Source organism: Hoplias malabaricus, chromosome 4 (genome assembly GCF_029633855.1).
Source record: "Hoplias malabaricus isolate fHopMal1 chromosome 4, fHopMal1.hap1, whole genome shotgun sequence".
NCBI lineage: Eukaryota > Metazoa > Chordata > Actinopteri > Characiformes > Erythrinidae > Hoplias > Hoplias malabaricus.
In genome coordinates, this window is record NC_089803.1 from 11,473,573 (window position 1) to 11,495,909 (window position 22,337).

Genomic DNA, 22,337 nt, shown 5'->3' on the forward strand with positions numbered 1-22,337 from the left:
CCCACCCCTCACTGGGCAGCCTTGCTTATATTTCCTGCTAGCTCAGGAACTCGACACTGGCTGGCTCAGTGTCTTCCCTTCCTGCACTGCCAGCAAATTACCCGTTCGGTGGGGCCTCGTTCTGGCACCACTGGCATGCAGATTGCTCCACCAGAGGTTCCATTGAGTAGCACTGTGCTGCTAGCTGCCGCGGTTTCTGAGCAAGGATGAATTCCGCTCTCATTGCCTCAGCAGCAGATGCTCATAGGCTAGGCGAGCAACTAACTGAACGTGCCTTTTCAACTCATCCGGCGACAAGGCATTCAGAAAATGTTCCAGTGCTAGTTCTTCCTGTACAGCTCCCAGGAACCCTGGAAAAGCCTGGCAGACCAGAAGAGATATTTCAATCGCTATCATGTTGATATGTTTTAGTCTTTGTCCCTCCTTCAGCGCCCCCTTGCTGCTGATGTCCCTGGGCTTTGTTCAAAACAGTGTTGTAGAGCCCCAGCAAGTTCAGTGAAGTCCCCATGAAGCTCCATGACGGCTCCACCAGCACTCTAAGAGCTTTCCCTTTCAGCGCCACACAGAGGTGAGCAGAAGCGTTAGCAGCAGTCCAGGTGTAATGCCTCAAAATCATCTGAAACTGCGCCTCATAAGGTTTCAAGCCACTCTTGCCATTGTAGCATGGAACGTGGAGTGGCACTGCTCCGGCAGGCTGGCTTCTCTCTGCCAGAATATCTGCCACACGGGATCCTCATCACCCAAGCGGCCGGCCGTGTTTCCAATCGCTGCTGCACAGTGCTTTTGGCGAAGCCTTCGGCTGGTCCCATCGTGACAGGGGGCAGGCGGCACGCACCTCTCCTCCTCTTCCTGGATTTCCAGTCTTTCTTTTTCTTCATGCCCCAATGAGCTCATTGATGCATCGCTCGATTTCTTCCATCTCGGCTGTAATACCAGAATCATCCCACTTCTAACACCAAATGTGGCAGCACAGAAGACACACTGGCTCTGTCATATTGCTGAGGAGAGCTCTTTAATTTCTCTGAAAAGAACAAGTAGATAGCAACCACCAAACTCAAAATTTCACCCTCACAATGCAGGGCTATATACCACAGCGAAGGTGACATGGTAATGGTGAGTTCCCTATGCAAACAAGTCAACAAGCAGAAGATAACACTTTATTAATCCTGAAGGAAATTGTAGTGTCACAGTACTGTACATAATGCACAAGACAAGACATACAGAAAGAAATAACAATAAATAGTGCAGTGATATAAAAGTAGGTTACAGGGCTTAGAAAAATGTGTGATACAGTATGCTATGAACCTTAATATATTAGAGTTGAGGAGGGTCTATATACATTTGAGTTCTGTATATGACACGAGCAGTCTTAGCAGGTATTGTACTAAAACATAAGTGATAAGATATATTACAACACAAGTGAAAGATGTCTATATACGTGTAGCGGAGTGACCATATTCTAACTAGTTATGCTTAATAGTGATTTAACTTATAATAATAATAATTATTATTATTATTATTGACTTAAATGACAAAAACATTAACAATTAATTAGAGAGGGAATACTCTCACCGCTATGTGAGTTCTTCAGGATTTTCAGACTCTTAATGAACAAACTCCACACACTGTTATTTCAAATAATGGAAACACTTTATTAAGAGGAAAGATAATATTTGATAAACATAGCAAAATCATCAAAATCTCACGGAATCAATGCAGGTGAAACCGGTTCGAATTTAGAGATAGGCTAGGCGATCTGGCTTGGGAGTGAGGCTTGTTATGATCTAATCTGATCAAGATATGATTTTAACAAGAGATTTAATTAAATTTCAGCTCTGAAAATGAGGAATTTAGCTTACTTTTCTGCCAATTTTGGGTTTTATGGCCGCTGATGTCCCGCAGATCTTTGCTCTGTTATTTCTCTGGGGCTTGACTTGCCATGGCTCCCGGGTGAGTCAGCCACTTTTCAACGTCCTTCAGACGGTGTGCCGTCAGTCGGGGATTCCCTTCACAGAGAGCTGCTGGCTTGGCTGGACTTTCCACTTCCCGATAGGTAAAAGCTTGCTGTTTTCCTCCGATTTCCAGAACTAATCTCGAATTACTTAGCTTCTTTATTTTACAATTTTCCTCTGTCTTAGCGGTGTCTTTTATTCTGGCCACGGATAAGTTTCACCTGCTTTGATCAGTCGTTAAATTAAATACTTGGATTGGGCTACAAACACAAACACAAATAAACAAAGAAAAGATTACTGACAATTACTCAACGTTACTTGGTAGATTCTGTATCGCACTGCTAACTGACACAAGGCGTCCCTTCCTTTTGAAGAGTCGTCTTGTTGGCGTAGAGAGAAGACAAAGGAGCGAAAAGAAGAGAGCTCGGAAAAAAGAGAGTGTAGCAAGCGAGAAGAAAGAAGAGCGTAGCAAGAGAGAGTGAGTCAAGGGCTGGGTGACCCCTTTTCAGATGTGGCGCAGTCACGCCCATTTGGGAAGTCTCCTTTCTCTGATTGGATCCTGGGTCTGAGGCTCACATGACTTTCTTCACGTTTCAGAGAGAGGGAGAGAATTCATATTTATGGCTCTTATAAAATACTGGATCAAATAAAATACTTATACATACATGGACATAGCATAAAGAGGGTACTGGATTATTTTTATCAAATATATATGTATGTATATATCTTGAGTACATTACCAACTATTCTAGATGTTAGAAACTAATTCGTTTTCCTAAACAGAGACAGAAATTTTCCTTCATGATTGAAACAGTAATACACATCACTTCATTAGTTAGTAGACATTCACCTGAGAATAACAGAGGGTAACATTAATACATATTGCATAAAACATGTTAATAAACGGCGGTGCCCCGGTGCGTCCGTTATTTATTTAGAGGGCGGCAAGGCGAAACGTGATTTCGCAAATGTCCACTTGGGGGCACTGTTGGTCCATGCTGTTTGTCTGGTTTGAACTAGGGTTGCGCGAGTTCACTAGAAGGTCAGTTCTGGGGGCCATCTGTTGATTTTGCAAAAGATAATCGTTGCGCTATCTAGGCGCCAATAGCTATAAAACTGGGGTTCTTTAATCCTGGTCTCCAAAACTTTGAGTCATAACCCTGGGTTAGGAGTCATCTGGGTTGAAGGTGGTGACTCATTCATCCTGGGGTCACTGAAGTGTGTTCTGCTTAGTCTTTGGGTTTAGACATATGTGTGTGCGTGAGTTTGTGTGTGTGTGGGGGTGTGCAGAGTCTGTCAACACACACACATTCTGCGGAATGTGGGGTTCTGTTCCAAAAATCCTCATCAGAGTGGAGAGTCTTAAACTTTTCATTTCTTGATCTGGTCCATACTCCACTACATACGTAAATGACAACGTACATGTCAAGAACAGAACAGCATAATTATCATTGCACTAGAGGTGTTCAGAGTCAGTGAAGTTGTCAGTAAATGTATTCTTAGTACTAGGAGCCACAGAGATAAAAATGGTCAGTCCAGAGAGCAGAACAATAATGTGGACCATTAGCAAGTCAGATAAAAAGCAGTTGCAGTCATGATGGTGTAAATGACAGTACGGACTGGACATGTAACAGTACAATGTAGTTCAGCACAATTCAGACAGCAGGAGATCAGTCGTGTCCCTACAGTAAGGAGATCGTTTTACTATTTTTTTACTAATTTACTAATTTCATAAACATTTTTGACACCATTTTCACAGCTCCGTTCATATATTTCACGATTTTTTACCGAACAGTTGTATAAAAGCAATAGACTACTCGAGGTCATGTGTTATCATGAAACAACAGCAATGCTGAGATGGACTACAGCACTCGCCTTTGGTTTGTGCTTGTGCTGCATCACAGCTGTGCTGTTATTTCATGATTAATAATGATTAATTATAGCTATTCCACCAGTACACTTCAAATTGTTTTGATTAATTAAAAAAAATATGGTCCAATGAAGTATGTCCTAAAGTATGTCCAAAATCATCCCTATGAATACAACAATTAAAACAAAGTGTACCCTGCTGGGGAGAGGGTTACCGGGACCTACCCCTGGAGCCAGGCCTGGGGGTAGTATCAGATAACGAGTGCCTGGGGACAGGGCAGCCCACATGACCCAGCCAGCCTTAGCATGAAAAGGCAATGTGGGAAGATCATGTGGGTCCAACACCCAAAAGACCCAGAGTACCCGGTGGTGGTGCAATGCCCGTTGGGCACAGAGCAGGGGCAAAGAAGCCCCAGGCATCATGGAGCTTGGCAGCAGAAACTGGCACATGGAACCTAACCTCATTGGCAGGAAGGAGCTGTAGCGTGAGGTTGAGAGATACCAGCTAGATATAGTTGGGCTCACCTCTACACAGTGTGGGCTCTGGAACTAAACTCCTCGATAGGGGTTGGTCTCTCTCCTACTCTGGAGTTGTTTAGGGTGAGAGGAACTGGGCGGGTGTGTGGATACTCACAAATCCCTAGTTGGCGGCTGCACAGTTGGAGTTTGTCCCGGTAAACGGGAGGGTCACCCCAAAGCAGCTTAGACTAGCAGAGAGGAAAACTTTGACTTTTGTGTGTGCTTATGCATCGAACAGCAGCTCAGAATATTCTGCCTTCTTGGAGGCAGTGAATGGAGTTCTAGAGAGGATTCCATGCACTGACTCTATTGTTTTGCTGGGGGACTTCAATGCTCACCCAAGTGGAGTGATGTTGTTGGACTTCTGTGCTAGTCATGGTTTGTCCATAACAAACACCATGTTCAAAAACAAGGTGGCTCATAAGTGTACTTGGTACCAGAGCACCCTGGGCTAAAGGTCAGTGATCGACTTTGTGATTGTGTCTTCTGATCTGAAGCCATATATTTTGGACACTTAGGTAAAGAGAGGGGCTGAGTTGTTAACTCATCATCACCTGGTGGTGAGTTGGATCCGATGGCGGGGAAAGCTGATGGACAGACCTGGTAGGCCCAAACGTATAGTGAGGGTATGCAGGGAATAGTTGGCAGATGACTCTGTCCGGAGGGTTTTCAACTCTCACCTCCAAGAGAACTTCTCACATGTTCCGGAGCAGGTAGGGGGAATGGAGTCTGAATGGACTCTGTTCCGGACTTCCATTGTGGAAGCGGCTGCATGTAGCTGTGGTCAAAAGCTTGCCGGTGCCTGTTATAGTGGCCACCCAAGAACCCATTGGTGGACACCGGGGGTGAGGGAAGCTGTCAAGCGGAAGGAGGAGGATTTTCGGGATTTGCTGGCTTGGGGAACTCCCAAATCCGTGGATGCAACAAGCAAAAAAGGCTGCAGCTGTGGCAGTTGCAGAAGCAAAATCCAGAGCATGGGAGGAGTTTGGAGAGGCCATGGAGAAAGACTTCTGGGCAGCCATAAAGAGGTTCTGGAAAACACTCCAACAGCTCAAGAGAGGGAGGGGGACACTGTCTAAGCTGTGCTCATTAAGGATGGTGAAACTCTGAACTTTACTGAGCATATTGTTGGGTGTTGGAAGGAGCACTTTGAGGAACTCCTAAACCTGAGAGACATGCCTCCTGTGCAGGAGGCAGGGCTAGAAGTGTCTGGGGTGTTAAACTACATTTTCTTGACTGATGTCACTGAGGTGGTTAAAAGCTTCACAGTGGCAAAACCCCTGGAGTGGATGAGATTCGCCCAGAGTTACTGAAGGCACTTGAAACTGTGGGGCTGTCTTGGCTGACATGTCTCTACAATATTGCATGGACATCGGGAATGGTACCTTTGGATTGGCAAACAGGGGTAGTGTTTCCCATTTATAAAAAAGGGGACAGGAGAATTTGATTGCATGGATTTGGAGAAGGGCGTTTGACTGTTCTCCTAGAGAGATTCTGTCGGAGGTGCTCTGGAAGTATGGGGTGCCAGGGTTGCTTGGGCAAGCCATACGGTCCTTGCACTCTCAGAGTTTGAGTTGTGTTTGCATCCTCGGCAGCAAGTCAAGCTTGTTCATGTGGGCATTGGACTCCATCAGAGCTGTACCTTGTCTCCACTCCTGTTCCTGATATTCATGGACAGGTTGACGAGGCGTAGCCTGAGGCAGGAAGGCTTCCGTCAAGGGGACTTGGGAGGTGGCATCTCTGCTTTTTGCGGACGATGTTGTTCTTCTGGCTTTTTCACATGGAGGCCTCCAGTGTTCACTTGAGCAGTTTGCAGCCAAGTGTGTAGCAGTCGGTATGCAGATCAGGCCCTGGGGTAGATCCAGGACACGCTGGAGGGATTATATATATCCCGGCTGGCCTGGGAACGCCTGAAGATCCCCCAGGAGGAGCTGTTGGAAGTTGTGGGAGGGGCAGAGACATCTGGGCTTCTTTGTTCACCCTGTTGCCACCACGACCCTAATGATGGATTAGTGGAAAAGATGATGATGAAGTATGTCCCAAAATAACCACCATAATAAAAGATATTATCAGAAAAAAATGCCCTGAGTATAATGTTTATCCCAATTGCAGGATCCCAATTGAATATTTCACAAATATTTCCTTTGTGCCACACTCCGACTGGGGTGATCCTCTCAAGAGTAAGCCTTTCATATTCAGAAAATATAATAGCAATTAAACATAGGCCTAATGCAGTGGCGGATGCTGGTCTTTCAAGGAGGGGAAGCTCAACTTCGGCCTACATCATAAAATGTGTCAGTTTATTTATACGTTAAAACCATATGTTAGCGCCCACCCTCTCCGTTCCTCAAAGGAGCGCCAACTAACACGACCAACCCACTGTACAGGTCAGTTGAGGCTATTCTCATCTCTGGTACCACACTGGTGGAACGAGCTTCCAAGCACTATCAGAGCAACAGGAACCCTCTCCGCATTCAAGAAATCCTTGAAAACCCAGCTCTTCCGAGAGTATCTTTTGCACTGAAAGTCTTTCTTTAATGCACTTATTACTTCCTGGCATATTGCACTTAATGTGAGGTATTTTGTATAATTTGTGCTGTAGTTTGAATGTTAGATCATCTTTTGTAAGTCGCTTTGGATAAAAGCGTCTGCCAAATGCATAAATGTAAATAAATGTAAATATGTAAATTCCACCCTCCGTTCCTTTTCAAGAAAAAGATCTGTGACCCTGTCGTACCAACAAGGCGTCTTTTCCAGGGACTTGACTAGTGTCCTCTCAATGGCCCGCAGAGCTAGGCTGCTTAAACGGCCTTGGCCCATGTGAAGTGTGTCCGCCTGTGAGTGCTTTGTGACGGTGGAGGGGCTCAGCAGCACCCGCTGGACAGAAACTGCTATAGAAGTCAGAAAGACTGATAGAAGTCAGTCTCCAAACACAAGCAGCTACAAAAAAACCCCAAAAGAAATAGAAGCTTGATTTGTCGCTAGTTGTTTTTAACAAAGAAAATACCGCTAAGAGGATTCAGAACAGTGGGAACTCAGAACAGAATGAAAATGTAATGCTCCCACGAATCTTTACACCAAAGGATAGCTGATTCGCTCATTTCGCTGTCAATCAAAAAGGGATTCAGCCTCAGACAAATCATCCAATCATCATGCAGAAGCTGAGCGTCCGGGCCAGCCCACTGCCCCATAGACCCCCAGAGACACTGAGCATCCGATGGGCAGGACAAAGCCCAGCATTTATCCAATGACTCATCTCGTTTCGCTGCACTTAGCTGCTTCGCTATTGAACTCTCACACTGTTTAAAGAACCGTGAATATGCGGGAAAGCCGCGTCTTTACCAGTGATAAGAAACTGATTCTGAACAAAAGTTGAGCGCGTTGTAGAGCACATTTATTCAATGACATGTACACACAACAGTATATATTTGATCACTTATTTTTTGACATTTTAGGGGAAGCTGAGCTTCCCTTGCAGTCTTAGAGCAATCGCCTCTGGTATTAACAGCAGCTTTATGCTCAGAAATATTGCAGGAGATGGTCTTTAAGACTAATGTTTACAGGTTTCTACGAAGTACTGTATGTTTGCGATGAGATGCAGTGGAACATATCTCAGTGGAACTAATCATCAGAACCTCATCTCTCAAGTTTTTGTGGCTGAATGCCATCAAATTTTCATTCAGATTTTATTACGTCTAGTGTAAAGTCTTCCGAGAGGAAGTGAGATTTATTGCAGCACAAAAGAGGATACTGGTTAATGACCTTCATTTCAGAAATGATACTGGACAGTGTCCACAAACATTGGTCACTGTGTAGTTATAGAGAAGACTGTTGGAATAAGTTCATCAACATGAACTTCTCCTAATCATCTACAGAGCAGTAAATCAGGAGAAATAAGGACTCTGGTGAAGCACAGGAAAGAAGACTGGATAAGGGCAGATGACTGTTTTCAACTTTTTTATTTTTATTTCAATTTATTTATTTATAAAATTACATCAGTGAAATAAGACATAAAACTATTTCAACAGTCTTGAAAAGTACACATTTACTCACACACACTATGTGTAAAGTTGTGGTGCAATTAAAAAAAAGAAAAGTTTGCACCAAAGTCGGGCAGTGAAATTAACCAATAACTACCCCTTACTCTAGAACAAAATATAAACTAACAAATTGTAATAAAATATATATAGCTATATATATTTCTCTTTCACTCTCTGAGAACTATTGTCTTTTGGAGAGTGATACTCTGCTATGCTAATTTTACATAGGATAGGATAGCTAAAAGTCCACTAACGGGCTGCAAGAAAGAGGGTTGATGTCCTCAGTTTATGAAAATATCCGCTTTTCTAATGTTAAGGATTTGCCCAAATGATAAGATGTAAAGGTTAATTTTCAGAACCTGAGGACAAGACCTCTCTCTCTTTCAGGTTATTAGCCCTTAGCTACCCTTTCATATGTAAATGCAGCAAAGCAAAGAAAGACACAAGTGTTCTCAGAGAGAGAAAGAGAGATATACAGCAGTAGCTGTATCTTTTTTATTACAATCTGTTAGTTTATATTTTTTGGTCATTTTGACCTAGGGTTAGGGTTAGTTATTGGTTAATTTCTCTGCCCTAATTCAGTGCAAATTTTTCTTTTCTTATTCCACCACACATTTATAATTTTATACACATCAGAGATAGAAAGATATAAATTTAGTTTATGCATTTCAATCTGTTTGAAAAATTTGTGAGATATATGATATATGAGAGGAAAACAGTATAATCCATTTATGTCTAGAATAATTTATTTTTGGCCATAGTTTATTATTTTGTTATTATTTCAAAAATAAATAAACAAACAAAGCTTGCAACGTTTGCCTTTATCTTGGATCTTTATCTTGTACAATATCTCAATATATTTATGAGTTAAACACTGTTGCATTTATGAATGTTTTTGTAGTGTTTAGGGTTCCAGTCAGCATGCTATAGTTTATGTTTAATAATAAAAAAACCTGGACAAATTATGAGACCAAAAAAAAACAAAAACAAAAAAAACAAACAAACAAACAAAAATAAAAAAACAACCTAAATATTAAAATTAGTAAAATTTAGTTAAAATAACAATCTAACAAGCAACAAAATGTTTGGTTCTGATGAGTGTTGGAAAAGTAGCATTTAGCCTATTTAGCTTAGCCTGAGCAGTGAATCAAATAAAAAACAAATATTGAGGACATGTCTCAGCCTCAATGTGAAAAAAAAAAAAACAAACAAACAAAAAACCCAAAACCATAATCTAAAGAATGACAAAATAGCAGCTTCGGGTGAGTGTTTTGTGTTTTGGCTGTTTATATTTTGTTGCTGTCGAGTATAATACAGAAACAACCCATGCTGCCTGTGTCAACGCCCCGGCTGCAGAGTAAATTAATATATATAAGCATATGCACAGACATGGTCGAATCATGTGGCAGCGATGAGGGTCCACCAAAAGCAGAAGAGACATTGTACATGGGCTTGCAGAGGAACTTTGGCACTGTTTCACACTGGAAAAGGCCATGAAGAAAAAGCAACGTCCCCCATCTGCAACAGACACACTGCATCAGGAACCACAGCACAGAGTGCTGTGAAGTGTGACAAAAGGAGGGAAGCTAGGTTTGTTCCAACTGTTAGTTTTGACTGTAGACTTTTTGTGATTAATATTTTTTTATTATTTAAAATAAAAATAACTTATCTTAGACTTGGTACAATATAGCAATATATTTATGAGGTAAACACTTTGAATTCAACATGCTTCAGCTTCTTCTTTTTTGTAGTGTTTGGGCACTGTTTGTATTTTAGTCATCATGAGAGTTTACATTTAATATTAATATATGACATGTTTAAGTGTTTGGGCGCTGTTTGTATTTTTCTCTGTGAATCAGTGATTAGATCATTGTTATTTACAGATGTTGTTAACTTTTGCTGTGTTGTGAAGACAGGTGATGGAAAAGAATCTCCGCAGACACGGTTAAAAGTGTAAATACATCTTTATTTACCAAAACAGTGTCTTACGGGTTCTTAAGGATCCCGTGAGAGAGTGTTCAATTGCGAGCTCGGGTCATCTCTCCATTTCTGAGGTCTCTCCCCCACATCTCGCTAGGACCCAATTTATATAGGTCTTCTTCTTTCCAAATAAGGCAAACATAAAGAATAGTTTACATTAGCATGTTCTAAAGGGAGGGTGTAAAATTGATAGTTTCCTGCCTCTGACAGCTCATCCTAAACATCCCTCTCTGTAGCGCACATACATAGAGCATTTGGCTGAACACACTGAACATTTCTTAATACTGTCTTATGAGGCTGTCTGATAAATATACCTCATAATTTCCTCCCTTCGAGACTGTTAAAGTCTCGTAAAAATTTAAGCAACCCATACATGTAAATGTCATAACAAATAAGTGATACCTTCCTACACACAATTTTAACATCACTTGCATTATGATGTAACAAAATTTCATGGAGTGTGAGGGCAAAAAAACCTGTCCGGCAGCAATCTTTCTTGAAAATCCTTCAAACATTTTAGACAGGAAAAATTCCCTCAACGATCCCTCTCTGCCCAGGCGATCAAAATTGTACTCCAATCCAATTAAATTTATTCTATATGTGTAGGGATTTGACTTAAGTAAATGTATATAAAAATCTCAGAAAATAAAATCAAACCAATGTCCAAATTCAGGCTGGTCGACCCATCGGACCTTCCAGTGGACCTGTCCCTACCTGACATACCCCTTGGCCCTAACATCGATAAAACAAACAAAAAACTCTGAGATTTCAATACACTTACACAGATTACATTTCATCAGTCTATAAATCTTCATAATACACAGTTGTTACAATTTTTAATATTACTCATATAATGGTTTATCACTATCAAAGATTACTAATAATAAACAATTCAATAGAGACATATGACATAATATTGTCTTTTCAGCAATTTTGTCTTCTGATGTGATGTTGATGACATATTGAGCTTCAGCAAGTCTTCACCATTCTTGTTTCAAAGTCCTTCTGTTTTATTGTCCTCTTTTGAGTTTTTGGATCCCTGTAGCATTTCAGGAATCTTGAACAACCATCCTCCCTTACAGTGTTCTTCCCCCCTTTTTCTTTCTGGAAGAAAGAAACAACAGCCAGTATCTTTTGCAAAAATGACATATGCAAACAAACATCAAATAAAACTTTAATAATAGTAACATTAATGGATTAATAGGTTTATAAGCTACAGTGTATACTTCATCCTACAATCTTTATACTTGATTACTAAATAATAAACCTAACAAAATAATAGTATAATATCATAAGTGAATGGAAAAATATATAATAGTGGATATTCAAAATGGATATCTTTCTACCAGGTTGTTTTCCAACATTTCCTCCTCATGTTTGTCTGAGTCGGTTCTACTTAATAATGGCATCTGTACTTGATTTCCAGGCATTACAACTCCAACCCATTTCAAAATCATAGCTTTCGCACAAGTTAACAACAGTGTACAAAAACAAAACATTATACACACTGCTAAAAGAGCTGCTCCAAAAACTTGAGCCAACATTGCTCCTAGTGGTCCTAATTTCTCCAATAACCAAGCATTCACAGACCATCCAGCTCCTTTTGATGGACCAAACGCCTCCCTTATATGCTTCAATGCTTCTATAACACTAGTCATATTATCAGAATTATCCGGAATCAAAGTATAACAGGCATCCCCTGTCAGATTCAAAGCTACACATAAACCTCCTTGCTTAGCTAAAATGTAATCCAGAGCCATGTCATGTTTCAACAAAGTTAATCTATGACTTTTTTGAGTATTTGACAAAAACTGAAACCCTCTTATTGTTTCATTAGCAAACCCTTGTAAAGTGTACGTAATATTATCTATATGATCTGCTAAAAATGTCACACCATACCATGGGAATAATCCTATCCCCCATTTTTCTCCTATACTGATTCTCCAATGGTAGGCTTCCAAGTTATGAAACTGAGCCATTTCCCTTTTCTTTCTTCTTACAGAATTACCTTCAGAATTCCCTTCATCAGTTGCTTCAACTTTTTGGAGAGTATAAACCTCACAAGGAAGCTTTAATGTTGCCATATAACAACAGCCTGTCCACCCATATGGTAGAAATATGTATGCTTTATCTCCACAAACCCACCAAATATCCTTAAAATTTCCTATAGTCACATTTACAGGCAAAATGTCATACTGCACCATTAATGTTCTACTCTGTTTGCTATCTGGTGTATGAAAATTCACTTTAAACAAAACATCCTTAGGTTTAGGCTCTTTAAAATTCATCTTATACCGAGCACAATCAGATATTCCCATAAACATCCCCTGTCCATTGTGAGTATCATTGGAACAAAAACAGTCTTTAGTCTCCACAGATTTTACTTCCATCGCATCAGGCTGTGCTGTCAGTATATTTTCATGCCGATTAAGGAAATTCACATATGGCAACTTCATCAACCAAGTACAATTTAATCTAGGTCTAAACAAATGCACTGATAAAGCCATTATTATATCTTCTTCAGAGTTTTGCTGATATATTAACCACGATAAAGCATAAGATTGACACATAGCATGCAGTGGTTCTGGTATTGTCTCTAAAATTGATGGCCATGTGCTTGGTGATGGAACTTTCACCACACATGGATCAGTCAACATCGTACTCATTCTTACGGAATGGGTTATTTGCTGAAACCATAAATTTCTAGATGCCCATGGGTCTGTGATTTGTAACACTGAAGAATCAAATCCATATGCTTTCCATTTTGCTTCTCTTTTCTGTAATGCATGGTAACGGTCAGTCATTTCTTCTGATGTCCAGTCAGAATCAAAAAACTCTCTCTGCCCTTCTAAAGTGATTTTCTCAGTGGTTACTAAACCCTTTGAATCCATATCTTCCATTGGGTTTCTAGCTTCAAAAGTCACTTGACTGATATTCACTTCATGCTCCATATTTAACTCTGGACCCTGTGTTATGTTTACTTCCTTCTGCAATGGAAAGGACATTAGTTCTGGAGTCTGGGTTACTTTTACAACATTATGTGATCTTGTTATTTTTCTCTTTTCAACAGTTGTGCTAGATTCAGATGTACCCGAAGCAGAAGTCATCATTGGCAGTGTAGTGCTATTCGTCTCCTTTATTAGCATATCTAAAGTAGTAACTCGATTAGTTACATTATTTCCTTTACTTATTTCTGGAGCTAAAGTAATTGGCTTAATTTGTTCTTTAGTAACCTTCAGAGTCATTGTCATAGTGGTTTGGTCCTGAACTCTTTTAATAGATGTAAAAACTTCAATAGGACTCTGGTCCTTTATCATCACTATCACTGTACGAGTTATGTACCCTTCTCTCCACACATTTTGAAATGGCACAAACTTAAGCTCTGGTTCCAAATAAGTACAAGTGTATTCCCCTTGATCTTCCCATGTAACATTACGTAAAAGAATTGAACAATCATCTCTAACCCTGAACCACCTAAAGGCATTAAACAAAAGATACTTTCTCTGGTCATGAGGCAAATGATCAACTTCAGGTCCTGTTAACACCACTTTTTCACCACGACTATTTTTCCACTCAGGAGGACTATTACCCCCTGTATTAAATCTTCCACATTTACAGGGAAGATGAACTGCTTTACCTAATTTAGCTTTAACCACTGTCTTGAAAGGTGATGACGTTGTTGAAATTATCAAAGGCACTAGTGTAGTTAGATGTGATCCATTTACCCCCTCACTAACTTTCGACACTGAAAAAGTAAAATTCTTTAAAGTTTCATTCTCTTTAGTTCTCATACCGTTTAGGTCTAACCTTTTTCCGAACTGGTCTTGGACTCTTCTCTTGATCCAAGTCTCTGAACTGTTTTGAAATGGAATTACTGCTTTCTGAAATAGGACCTGCTGTTTCTGGGACATATTGAAATTCAATTTCTCCAAACCTTTTGTCTCGTTTACAATCTGCTGTGTCATGTCTGGCATCATCAGAAATATACACAGAGTCATCAGCATCATCCAAACCAGGGACAATCTCCTCTTCAGGAGATCTACTCTGATTTGTTTCTTGCATGTTATTTTCAACCTGTTCTCCCACATGTCCTTTTGGTTCTCCTGAACCTGCAACCTCTCCTCCCTTTGAGAAAGGCTCCTCTTCACTTGGTGCTTTAACACAGTGAGATAAATGATACCACGTTGGAGACCCCTTGACTTGAACTGCCGTTCCAGTACTGCGAATAACTTCAAAAGGTCCTTCTCTGCGTTCGTTATACCATTTTCTTCTAAATACCTTTACAAACACCTTGTCTCCAGGCTGCACTGTATTCTTCCTTTGCTCATCCAGTCTCTCCTGCTCCTCCTCTTTTCTTTGCTTTTCTGAAACGTATGTGGATATTCTTTTATGTAAATTAGCTAAGTATGAAACATATGCTCTCATGTCATCTTCTAAAAGAGCTAAACTTGGACCTTTCCCACTTGTACGCAAACATGGCGTTGGCATTCGTCTGCCTGTCATCAACTCATGAGGAGTCATGTGTAAATCACGCAGCTCACTTGAGCGACACACCATTAATGCTAATGGAAGTGCTGCTATCCAATTTAACCCCGTGTGCTGACAGATTTTAACAATCCGATTTTTCAAGACACCATTCATTTTTTCACAAATCCCTTGACTTTGCGGATGGTACACAGCTCCCAGACGCTGTTTAATTCCTAATTTTTGCAAAATTAATTTCACCGTTTTATCCACAAACTCTCTCCCATTATCGGAGGATATTCGATCTGGAAGTCCCCACCTGCTTATGACTTCTCTACACAAAAACTTGGCAACCGACTGAGCATCCTTACGCTTGGTTGGACATGCCTCAGGCCATCGTGAAAACCTGTCCACAACAACCAGCATATACCTCTTACCTTCAACTGGTTTTATCATGTCAACAAAGTCCACAACTAACTCACGCATAGGACCCCTTGGTGTTGGAATGTAACCAGGCGGAACCATCAACCCCCTGCGAACATTATTTTTCAAACAAATTATACATCTGCCAATTACGTAATCAATCTGTTCAAGCAAATATGGTGCCCAAAAACCATACTCCTTTGTAATCTTCCTCCTAACTTCTCCCCTAGCCACATGAGCTAACCCATGTGCCTCTTGAATCATCAGACCTAACAAGTCCGGGGGTGCTACTATCAGCCCCTCATGGTTTCTCCAAAGACCAGTAGAATCCCTACTGGCACCTCGATCTAACCACAATTGTTTATCTATTTCAGGAACAGCTTCCTGCATTAAAAGTACATCATTAAGTGTCACCTTCTCTTCGAAGTCCACTTCATGAGTTACCAAAAACACTTCCCCGAGTTTGTCCGCTCCTGTAATGGCTTTGGCAGCTCCATCAGCTGCTCTATTCCCTTGAGAGACCCTTGATGCATCCATTTTATGAGCTGCACATTTAGCTATTGCTATTTCTTTAGGTTTCATCATAGCATGCAACAGTTTCATTATTTGAGCATGATGCTGTATTGGTGACCCATCAGTTTTCTTAAACCCCCTGTTTTTCCACACTGATCCAAACAAATGACACACATTATGGGCATACGCCGAATCTATGTATATGTTCACTCGCTTACCTTCAGCCAACATACATGCTTCTGTTAACCCCACAAGTTCAGCAAGTTGTGCAGATGCAGGCTGTGGAATCACTTCAGCCTTTTCAACAACAAATTCTGTCCCCTGTGCTCTTACTATTGCATAGCCAGCCCTCAATTTATCTCCTACACGATAACAGGACCCATCAGTCCAATACTCCACTTCAGCCTCACGCAACGGAATAGCTTGCAAATCAGATCTAAGTCTCGAATACCTCTCTACGTCTCGTACACAGTCATGTGGTTCACCATCCTCTGGAGTTGGCAAGTTCTCAGCTGGATTTACTGTTACACACCTCGCTAGGGTGACATCTTCTTGTTCTAAGAGCCTATGATAATCTCTAATTCTAGGCATAGTTAGAGTATATTTACCAAAATTTAAAAGATTTCTAAGACTATGATGTGTAAGAATTGTCACTGGATAACCCATCGTGACAGATGATGCTTTCTCATACATTAAATACACTCCCACCATTGCTCTGTAGCAACTTGGTAACCCCAATTCCACTTCTGAAAAAGCAGTTGAATAATAAGCAATTGGTTGGGGATTGGTTCCCGTACCTGTTGGCTGACAAAGAACTGCACATGCATATTTTCCTCCAGTAGAAGTGGACACGTATAACAAAAAATTCTTAGAATAATCTGGCAGAGCTAATGCGGGAGCCTCTTGTAACCTCTGTTTTATTGTCTCAAACGCTAAAAGGCCATCCTGTGTCCAGGAAAGATTACAATAAAGTTGAGCATTCCCTGTATCTTTAACCTCTCAAAGGTCTTGTTAAACTAGCATAGTCCTCTACCCATGCTGAGGAATACCCTGCAATACCCAAAAATGTCATCATTTCTCTAACTGTTCTGGGTTTGGGAGCTTTGCAAATAGCTTCTAACTGCTTATCAGAAATACATCTGTGTCCCTGTGTTATGGTCTGCCCTAAATAAACTACCCTTTCCTGACAATACTGCAATTTTTTCTTAGAGATTTTGTGCCCCTTCTCTGCCAGCACCTGTAACAAAGTAATTGAATCCTTATGACATGTTTCCACATCTGGTGCACAGAGAAGAATATCATCCATGTATTGAATGACAGTACTTTTTAACTTCTGATCTACCCCAACTAAATCATCTTTCAATACTTTATTGAAAATGTGAGGACTATGTTTATATCCCTGTGGTAATCTCTTATACTCATAGAATTGTCCCTTGTAAGTAAACCCAAATAAACCCTGACTTTCTACACTTAGTGGAACGCTAAAAAATGCACCACATAAATCTAATACTGTGAAATACTTTGCATCCGGAGGAATTTGGGCTAACAAAACATGTGGATCTGGCACTTCTGCTGGAAAGTCTGCGACTACTTCATTTACTGCTCTCAAATCATGTACTAAACGATAAGAGTTATCTGGCTTCTTCACAGGCAACAAAGGTGTATTACTCTGCGGATTCTGTGTTATCTTCAGAACATCTGCCTTCACAAGACCTTCAATTTGTGGTTCGATCCCTTTGATTGCTTCTTCATTCAAAGGATACTGAGGCTTCCACGGAGGTTTTGTTCCTGGTCGGAGTTCAACTTTCACTGGTTGAGCTGACTTCACAAATCCAATGTCAGTGCTATGTTGTGACCATAAACATTTTGGAACACATCGCAGCATTTCCTCTTTCAAAGAGTTTGAATCCATCTTCTCATTGTAAAGTGATTCATGTGTCATCCTGACGACTTGTGGCTGTCCTTGTCCTTGAGCAGTAATCATAATCTTAATAAATCGCTGATCTTCACTCCTCCAGATGGAAAGGATCTCTTTAAGCGGTTTAAAGACAACTTCTTCTGCTTCTGCCATCATTTCACCTATTTGTTTCTGCTCACAATCTTCAGACACCAGTAAAGTCACATGTGGTACACTTTTTCCCATCTCAAACTCTTTATGCAAGTAATCATTTTTGTCTATCTTCATAGCAGCTCCTTGTGGTCCCAAAATTATGCAACATGAACGTAATTCAACTTGCTTTGGTTGATGATTCAGCCATTGTTCTCCATCTGATTGTTCAGCATCCTTAAAGTATTTCAGTGTACAATGAAATGGATACTCTGGAGTCTTTGCATCAGGCATGTTTGCTACAATAAACTTCTCCCACATCTTGGCTGGTTCCAAGAATTCTTCGCTAAGATTTCCAATCCAAAATACTGAAGAAGCATCAGTCTCTGTTTTCATCATCAATTGATCAATCATTTCACTCGGCACTTCTACCAGGCAGCCGTCTGGTGTGCATTTTATTGTACAGTTCAGTTTGCACAAAGCATCTCTTCCCAAAAGTGCAATAGGTGTATGTTCTGATACCAGTATGGGTATTGTAGTCTTCAGATGTTTATAGCAGAGCTCAATTGGTTCTGTGAGAGGAATCAGCTGTTTTACTCCCTCAAACCCGATTGTCCGAATCATCTGACCAGACCTGGGGAGGTGTATAGCATCTTCAGGCCGAATACAGGTGAAAGCAGCTCCACTATCTGCCATCATTGTCAATGGTCGATTATTTATTTTCACCTCTATTGTTGGATCTCTCTCCGGCCCTATTGCTACCAGCTGACACCTCCCACACGAGTTCTCCGGGCAACCCTAGAATCCTGGTTCCGGGCCCCTATAAGGGTTCACAGGTCCCTTGATTGACCTTGGTTGTCCTCTGAATCCTCCTCTAAAGTATCCCCTGAAGTTTCCTCCTGGCCGGTTGCATTCACGAGCAAAATGACCAAACTGTCCACAATTATAGCACACTTCAGGAGGCTGCTGAAAGTTCAGACTGAATCTTCCTGGTCTTCCTCTTCCTAGATTTCCCTGACTTCTTCCTCTCCATGTCTGCACCTGACCAAACACTGGCTGTGGCCAGGGAGTCACTGGAGCAACTGATGCTGACTGGCTCACTTGAGGTTGAGGCAAAGCATAAGATCTCAAAAATTCAACAAAATGAGAGGAACCAGACCCATGAACACTTTTTTTTCTCCCAATAAAAGCCATCATATGGAGATTTCAAAATTTTTCTCCTTTTTCTTCAATAACAATTTTCCCTTTAGTTCCCATGATTAAACCTTACAGTTTCCCCAATGTACCCTATTAATTACTCAGCTTTATACCTTGCTCTCCTTTCTCCTATTCTCAACATCTAAAAACGTCTTTCTGGAGCTCATTGTCTATATTTTCTTAATGTATAGTCTCCAAGAAAGCTCATAAAATCGTCTCTCTGGAGCTCATTCTCTACTGTTTTTCTTAATTTACTGTCTCCCAGAAAGCTCATTTATTTTTACTTTATATATTTTTATTTTAAAAACGTCTTCAGTTCAGGCTCATTGTCATAAATAAACAAACCCCTCATTTTATTGAGGTTCATATTCATTTAAATAACTGTCCTTGAACGAAGCTCATAATTTTTACCATTACAAATTTCTTTCCCTATTAATTTCTAAATCTCTTATTCTTTATCACATTCCCTTTTTAACTCTCTCTCTCTCTGACACTCTCTGGCAGAGGTGCCCTTTCCCCCCTTTCTCTGAACACACACTCAAAAGCAACCACAGAAGGGAGGGGGTTGATCACTCCCCCTTTTTCTCCCAAAAAATTATTTCAGCTGACACAGACACACATAGTTAGACACTCCTTTTTTCTTAACTCACTAGGCACACACACATAATCCAACATCCTCCAAACAGCGCTTACACACACTCATCATTTTCAACACAATTTCTCATAGTCGACCCATTCACACATTAACAGCATGCTTTTTATTGCCGCCCTTACCTTATTTCCTTATTTCTTATTCCTTATTTTTAATTTATGCTACCTTATGAGGTGTAATAATTCAAAAAGAGGCAGCATCAATACAGTGTTCGTCAACAGTTTTTCGAGTGGGCACCCCTAATTAAATCTCTGCATCACACCTCCAGTTTCTCATCAAACTGACCCAAAAAATCACCTAGTGAATTTTTCAGGATTTGCGGCCGGGCTAACCCCGCCTCCACGAGGGCTTTTTCCAAATCAGCGGCTTCCTTTCTTTATTTAACTCTCTTATTGTCTCTTTTATTCCTTTTCGTTATCCTTAAAACCTTAAATAAATTTAACCTTAAATAAATTTTAACCAAATGCCACAGGGCTTCTCACTATTTCAATATCATCCAATTCCAAAATACTCAAAGCTTACTTTCATGCAATGACTGTGATTCATGTCTTACAGTTTCAAGCAAAAATAGGGCCCTGTTTACCCAAACGTGCATGTCATCATCAGCTCATCTTATCATTACTAATTAAGCTATTCTACACTTATACTTCCTTTCCTTTTTAACCTTTTTCTTCTATTCCTTTTTATTTTCTTCATTTCTCTATTACTATGACTATAGTTAAAATTTAGAACGGAGAATCTTTATCCAACACCATTTCCAACACAACACTGCATACACTATTGAGTCTATTTATGAGTGCAACCTTTTCTGCATCAGACAGCCCAAACACCCAACCAGCGCTCAAATTTGTGAAAATCTCATCTTCTATTTGCCCGCTTTTAAGCGGTAGTTCGGATGCAGGGGTCATCTGAAGCAAACAGGTCACAGCTCAAATCCCATCCTCGTCGCCAACTTTGTTGTTAACTTTTGCTGTGTTGTGAAGATAGGTGATGGAAAAGAATCTCCGCAGACACGGTTAAAAGTGTAAATACATCTTTATTTACCAAAACAGTGTCTTACGGGTTCTTAAGGATCCCGTGAGAGAGTGTTCAATTGCGAGCTCGGGTCATCTCTCCATTTCTGAGGTCTCTCCCCCACATCTCGCTAGGACCCAATTTATATATGTCTTCTTCTTTCCAAATAAGGCAAACATAAAGAATAGTTTACATTAGCATGTTCTAAAGGGAGGGTGTAAAATTGATAGTTTCCTGCCTCTGACAGCTCATCCTAAACATCCCTCTCTGTAGCGCACATACATAGAGCATTTGGCTGAACACACTGAACATATCTTAATACTGTCTTATGAGGCTGTCTGATAAATATACCTCACAGACACTGTGAATTTCATTAGAAACCCCTTCCTTTACCCCCCTCAGACTGACCGCTTTATTAGCAATAGCTTGGTTTCAGTCAGTTACCATCATTTCTCCTGCAGTAGATTAAGTTGTAGTAGTCAGAAATGAATGCTTTTCTTTTAGTGACTGACCACTGCTGACCCCACCTGAAAAACAACACAGTTCCTGTTAGCTCTGTTTAAAAAGTACAGACAAGTTTATTTCAAAATTAAATTCAAGAGAGGACATTAATGTAATGGCTTACACCCTATAACAAACTAAAGCACAGCAAACCAAATCTAATAAAGAATCCCCTGCCACACAGAGGAAGGAAAAACTGGACACAAAATCATGTGTAGATGAGAAAAATGCAGGATCCAGTGTCATGCCCAGCTTATGGCATAAAACGCATGTGGCAAATATAATCACTTTGTAAAATGTGCAGGGCACATGCAGCAGAGACTGTGCAGGTTGTTGATTCATTATTTGTGGGCACTCGACACATTAATGATGAAGTAACTTTACTCAGAGGAGGAACAGCAGGTAACTTTAAGATTGATGCTGGTGCTGATAGAAATGTTTTACCTCTAGATTGGGTCAAAAAAATTCCTGATAATGTGCACCAGGCACTGACACAAAACCTGGCCAAACACTAGCACAACAAGCAGAGGAGTCCAAGGATGGACACAGTGTGTGTTTGATTCAGGAGCATCACCCAGTTGCTTATGCATCTCAAGCTCCATCAAAAGACCTTTTCACACTGTAAACGGATATGATTTTTAACATGATAGATCCTTTAGACCACGTAGAACATGTATTTTGCCTCAGTGCTCTGGAATCAGGGGAAGACGCTGGAAAAAGAAGAATAAATGGATTTATTGAGTAGGAACAATGATGAAATTACTATTTCTCTACCATCAGTGAACAAATCACAAGCACATGATAACTGCTGTGTTCTCAAAGCAGACCTTGAACTTTAGAACCTTACCACCTTAATAGCATTAAACCAGAGCTATCTCCCTCCTACTAAAGAAAGACAGAGTTTCTGTGGGTAATTCAGGAGTGAATGACTCTCTCTCCACCATCAAAACATTCATCCTGATCGAGAGGGGCTTGGTGTGAAGGACACTGTTAATATACGTGTGTTTGTTTTCAAAACTTGACGTGTGTCCGACAGACTCTGTGAGAAAAGGTCTTAAAGCTGAATGTAACTGTGCTGGATGCTGGGTGTGCTGCTTGGAAGTTTCACCAGTGGATATTCCAGTTTAGTACAGCCTTGGAAAGGAGCCCATAGGGCTCCAGAGATT

General features: G+C 40.6%; 2 long non-coding RNA genes across 2 annotated transcripts in view; one reads left to right on the plus strand and one right to left on the minus strand.

Annotated features, from left to right (window-relative positions):
• The window catches only part of LOC136695402 (uncharacterized), a 77,162-nt gene that overhangs the window by 19,852 nt on the left and 34,973 nt on the right, over window positions 1-22,337 (plus strand). The gene's annotated exons all lie outside the window — the stretch shown is intronic.
• Window positions 9,753-21,292, minus strand: LOC136695401 (uncharacterized). Its single transcript, XR_010802283.1, has 2 exons — window positions 21,115-21,292; window positions 9,753-9,898 (listed from the first exon to the last, which is right to left on the minus strand). It is a non-coding gene; the product is annotated as an uncharacterized lncRNA (long non-coding RNA).